The sequence below is a fragment of the Mesoplodon mirus genome (genome assembly GCF_964341445.2).
Source record: "Mesoplodon mirus genome assembly, chromosome: 9".
Lineage (NCBI taxonomy): Eukaryota > Metazoa > Chordata > Mammalia > Artiodactyla > Ziphiidae > Mesoplodon > Mesoplodon mirus.
In genome coordinates, this window is record NC_138985.1 from 52,841,705 (window position 1) to 52,847,704 (window position 6,000).

The 6,000-nt window shown below is 37.2% G+C and overlaps 1 pseudogene across 1 annotated transcript; it reads right to left on the bottom strand.

Annotated features, from left to right (window-relative positions):
- Positions 1-237: 237 nt before the first annotated feature.
- Positions 238-2,977, bottom strand: LOC309810747 (large ribosomal subunit protein uL6-like; annotated as a pseudogene). Its single transcript has 3 exons — positions 2,943-2,977; positions 2,041-2,091; positions 238-833 (listed from the first exon to the last, which is right to left on the bottom strand). The product of its transcript is annotated as a large ribosomal subunit protein uL6-like (transcript).
- Positions 2,978-6,000: the final 3,023 nt, after the last annotated feature.

Genomic DNA, 6,000 nt, shown 5'->3' on the forward strand with positions numbered 1-6,000 from the left:
AACTGAGCAAAAACAGTTTATAGAGAAAGGTGAATTAAGGATGATTCTTGGCTTGAGCAAGTGGTGGTTCCATTGTAAAAACAGACGACAGCTTGTGGATAGAGAGGGTAATCAGATGATCTGGGTTTTTTGTTGTTTTTTCAACAGAGGCTTTTATCGCATCTTTAAAATGTCACAAGAAGGTCTTAGGAGTCATCGGGCATCTTATTGTTTCCATAGCTAGACAACTCTTAGACTTTATTCATCAGCCTGCTGGACTTTTCCTTTTTCAGAAACATAGACACCATCTCCAAATTTTCTGATATTCTCATTTATAACTGTTCTGGCTTGCTGAGTCAAAATAGCTAAATTTGATACATGTTTAGTGCCGTTTCCTTCAAGAATTAACTCATCATTCTGGACTCAAGATAGTGAACAAAGAATACCTTGTCTCATGCAAACCCTGCAGATGTAGTTTTCAACCAAGAAATTTCTAATTTCAACAAGAGACCCATTCTACATAATGAGGTTGATGGGCAAGTGGCACAAATCTCATCTTGTAACAGGAGCCCAGTGTGACACCCTTGATCATGTTCTATGGATGACTATAGATAGTGTGAACAGTAACCACTTCCTTTCTATTTCCCTACTATTTGTCAATGCTGGGGTCTCTTCACTCCAAAGAGACTGAATTCTACATCGATGTGCCTGAAGTTCCTCCACAGAGTTCCTCTGGGGTCCTTGAAAATAACTGTGTGTCCTTTCAGAGTGATGTCAACATTTTCTGGAATGTCAACAGTCTGATGAGAATTATCTTTGTTCTCACAGTAGAGGTAGCAAAAATCGTAAGTGATCTGTTTTGAATGTATTATGTTTGAATTACCTAGGGGAGATGTCAGGAAGACAGCTGAATATATGTGACTGAAGCTTATAGAAGAGATCTGGACAAAAGATACAAATTTGGGAGTCATAAGCATGGAGGTAAATATTATTTATGGTCATAGGACTAGGTAAGATCATCTAAGTGCCATTTGTTACAATGAATAACATGTGTGCAGAAAACCTGAAAGTCTTTTGAGAATAAAATCTGAAACTTAAAACTATTTTTGCTAAAGAAATCATCACAGAGGAGTGACCCACACTAAATTTGGGTTTTGTTTCTTGATTCACCTATGTCTAAATTTATTCTGTTTAGTTGTACAGGCTTTTTGCATTCAAAGAAACTCCTGTAATTCTATCATTTTATATACTATTTTCAAAGAATAAATTAGCACGTTAAAGATGTTGGTGATTTACATGAAGACTTCGTCAGAATAGTTAAATCTACAAAAGACAAAGAGCTGGCTGATGAAAGTGTTGACAAAGGTAAGGGTTATGTGTTAAATGACAGAAATAGCTTTCACAAAAATGCAGTTCGGAGTGATGACTTGGAATGTTAGAAATAAATGATATTAGTTACATTAAAAGTTATATATTTCTGTTGAAACAATTATTCAAGTAGCAGATTGGAGATACATATCTATGTAATAGTTTATTTTTTTTAATTTGGAGGTTAAAATAAAATAAAGGCTAAACTTCAATTAACCATGTGAGGTAGGTGCTTAAAATAAAATGTAAATTTAAGCTGTGTGGTAATCAGTTAAAATCAGATTGAAGTGTAATCCATGCCATCACTTCCCAGCAATGTGTCTTTGGAGTCTTACTATCTATGCCACTTGTCAAATTCTCATAATAACAGTCTAGAACATAAAGAGCTCTCCTCAAACGTTGTTTGAAGGGATTTTTCCATGTTACTAAGCATATTACAAAATTATTTTAATAGTTGCACAAAGGTCCATTTACTGAAAGTTCTAAGCCATCATTTATCTATTATCCTTTTGTTGGATGTTTAGAATATTTTTCCTTTTACATTATTATCATAACTTTTTATTTGTTTTGAATTTCAGCCCTTGGTATTCTGCAGAAGCTCTGCTATATACACCCCCCCACCCAAGTCTATTCACTTGACCCTCTCTTACAGGATGTTTAGATAGCCTCTACTCCTTCACTCTCCTCTCATACCTCCAAGACTTCTCTATTTTTCCCCTCAGCTTGTTGACCTTGCTTCCTATGCTAAAAAAAAAGAAAAGAAAAGAGAAAAAGAAGCAAACAGAAGAAAACATTCCAAGCTGCTATAATCAAGTCACCTATTTGTATCTGTGCCTATACATTCTGTCTTCCCTTCTGTTACTTTGAATGAACAGCCTGTGTTTTCACTGAAGGACATTTCTTCCACTTGTACACCTGCTCAAACACATTGCTCCAGGAATTTCTGTCTTGGACATTATAACTTTCCCTCTTGACTAAATTATTCCAAGAGCATACAAGCATTCTGCTATTTCTCCCATCTTAAAAAAAACAAAATCAGAAAAAAAATTCTCCATACCACATCCTTTTTCCACCTTATCTGCTCTCCTTTAGAGGAAAACGTCTAGAAGTTTTCTTTATAAGCTGTCTTCAGTTCCTTTCTTTCCATTCTCTTGAATCCTGTCCAATTAGCATTTCACCCCATATGCCATCAAAACTTCCCTCAAGGTTATCACTACCTCCATATTTTAAGCCAATAATAAATGCTCCATCCTCATCTTATCTAAAAGACCAGCAGTACTAATAAGGCTGAGGATGGTCTCCTTAATATACTCTCTTCACTCAGCATCCAGGTTTTCATGTGCTCTTCTTTCTCTCCCAATTTTTATAGCTGCTCCTTCTCATTCAGTTTTGCTGAGTTTACAGTAACTCATGACCTCCAAACACTGGAAAAGCTCGAGCCTCAGTTCTACTCTTAAAACCTCTTGATTTTATACCATCACTGCCCTGTGATCTCATCCATGAATTTTTTATGCTGAAAACTTTCAAATTTATATCACCAGCTCAGACCCCTCTGAACTCTACACTTAGATGTACAACTTTCTAGTAAGATATACCTGTTGGATGTAAGAATTTCAAAGACTAAACTCATGATCCGTACCTCCAAACCTGCCCTTCTCACAATCTTTCTAAAATCAATAAAATCAATCTTCTTAAAATCAATCAGTATATCAATACTCTGGTCTTTCCCATTTCTCAGGCCAAAAAAAAAAAAAGTCATTCAGGATTTGATTATTATTTTTGCCTCTTATACTTTTCCTCTGTCAGCACATTCTTTCCTTTCTACCTTCAAAATGTGGGCAGTGTCTGAACATTTTTCATTATTTCCATTACTCCTATCCTAATACAAGCTATCACTATCACTTACTCAGATTACCATAATAACCTTCTAGTTCAGGAGTGTGCACTTTTACCCACAAGGATCAGATAGTGAGTGTTTTAGTTACTGCACGCCATAAGGTCCTGTTGCAGCTACTTACCTCTGCCACAATGTGAAAGCAGCCATCTACAGTATGCAATTTAATGAATGTAGCTGTGTTCCAATAAAACTATTTACTAAAACAGGAAGCTGGCCAGATGTGAACTATGGGCTGTAGTTTTCCAACACCTATTCTAGTTTGTCTCTCTGACTCATCTTTCTTTCCTAATATCTATTCTCAACACAAGGGCCACAGTGATCCCTTTGAAATGAAAATCAAAGCACATGATACATCTACTCAAAACTGATTGTGCTCCCCATTTCACTCACAGGAAAAGCCAAAATTCTTAGTATGGCATACAAATTTCTAAACAATGTTTCCTCAGTTTTGCTCCCTGTGATCCAGCCACATTGATCTTTCTGCTGGTCCTTGAACTTTCCACATGCTTGAGGGCATCTGTCCTTTCTATGTCCTGAGAACCCATGGAACTGCAAAGCTCACTTTCCACCTTCCTTAGGTCCCTGATCAAATGTCACATTTTCAATGAAGCCTTTCCTCCCTAAGAAGTCACCATCACCCTCCTCCCAACATGCCCCATTCTCTTTTCCTGCTTTATTCTTTTTCCACCATTACCAGCTGGTATGCTAAAAAGTTTATTTTTTATTTGTTTGTTCCCTCCTCAGAATACGTTCCATTACAATATTGGGATATACTTGAGGATAAGTTTGTTTTAATGGTTTTCTATTTTATCCCCAGAATCTAGAACAGTTTCTGGTATATAATTTGGGACCAGTAAATAAATATTTGTTGAATGAAGCTCCGTAAATGAACATGGGGAGGGCAAAAGAGAGTTCCTGGCCTAGATATACCGAAGAGAAATTACTGCATCACATGGTAGAAGTTACTTAAAACTTCCAAAGTAATATGCCAAGGTTTACCTCTAAATTTTTTTACATAACGTTTTGATGCCCTTTTTTCCCTCTGTCGCTGTGATGCTTAATTTTTTGTGTCAATTTGATTGAACTAAGGGATGCACTGATAGCTGGTAAAACATTATTTCTGGATGTTTCAATGAGGGAGTTTCTAGAAGAGATTAGCATTTGAATTGAACTGAACAAAGCAGATGTCCCTCCCCAATGTGGAAAGGCATCAGCCAATCCCATTGGAGGCCCATACAGGGCAAAAAGGTGGAGGAAGGGTGAACTTCCTCTCTCTCTGGTTGATCTGAGACATCCATCTTCTCTTGCCCTCCTGACTCTCAGACTTTCTGACTCAGACCAGTACTTACACCATTGGTCTCCCAATTCTAAGGCTTTCAGACTCAGACTGAATTCCATCACTGCCTTTCCTGGGTCTCCTGTTTGCAGACAGCACATCCTGGGACCTCTTGGCCTCCTTAACTATGTGATCCAATTCCTATAATAAATCTCCTTTTATCTCTATCTACATCTATATTTACTAATGGCTCTGTTTCTCTGGAGAACCTTGACTAATATAGTCTCCAAAATGAAAATAACTGTTTATTTAACATGCTTTCAGTATTACCCAACTGAACTATATGTACACGGTCATATGTATACTATTTCTAGTTTACATACTAATCTCATATTTTTCTATTATGCTCACAAACGAAACAGATAGGTCCAATATTTTACTTAGGAGCAAAGAACTTCAGAGACTACTTTAAAGCGTTCTGTGTATTATAGTACTTACCCCTCTAAACTCTAATCATTATTTTCATCGTTGACAACTCCCATTAGATAAGCATGCTGTTGAGTATATCTAACTAATTTAACTAGTAATTTAGTAACCAACTTAACTGGTAAGATCTCCCAATTTCAGGTGTGAGAAAAGCACAGAATGAATGAATGAATAAACAGATGAATCAATGTTTAGCAGTACAGGCATCAGGGCTTGGGCTCTCTTACTTCTAGTATGGTCTTCTCTCCACTACAGCATGCTTCTTTTACAGTGACTTCACAAATACTTGTTAAGAGGTAGAAAGTCCCCTGAACTTTGAGTTCTAAAAACAATGACAAAAAACCAAAAGCCCTACACACCCAGCTGCCATTCTAACTAGACAACAGATAATTCATGAAATGAAAAGACTAATAAAAGCAAATCACAGAATTGGTTTCACAAGGTTATTCTGAAAACAAATGCGGCAATAAATTAGTCAGTGGCTGGGTTTGAAAAGAGAACCTGGACAGAATAAAGAAGGGCTGCTCGACAAATGAATGGATAAAGAAGATGTGGCACATATATACAATGGAATATGACCTGGCCATAAAAAGAAGCGAAATTGAGTTATTTGTAATGAGGTGGATGGACCTAGAATCTGTCATACAGAGTAAGTCAGAAAGAGAAAAACAAATACCATATGCTAACATATATATCGAATCTAAAAAAAAAAGGTTCTTAAGAACATAGGGGCAGGACAAGAATAAAGACACAGACATAGAGAATGGACTTAAGGACACGGGGAGGGGGAGGGGAAACTGGGACGAAGCGAGAGGGTGGCATTGACCAAATGTAAAATAGATAGCTAGTGGGAAGCAGCTGCATAGCACAGGGAGATCAGCTCAGTGCTTTGTGACCACCTAGAGGGGTGGCATAGGGAGGGTGGGAGGGAGACACAAGAGGGAAGGGATATGGGGATATAAGTATACGTATAGCTGATTCACTTTGTTATACA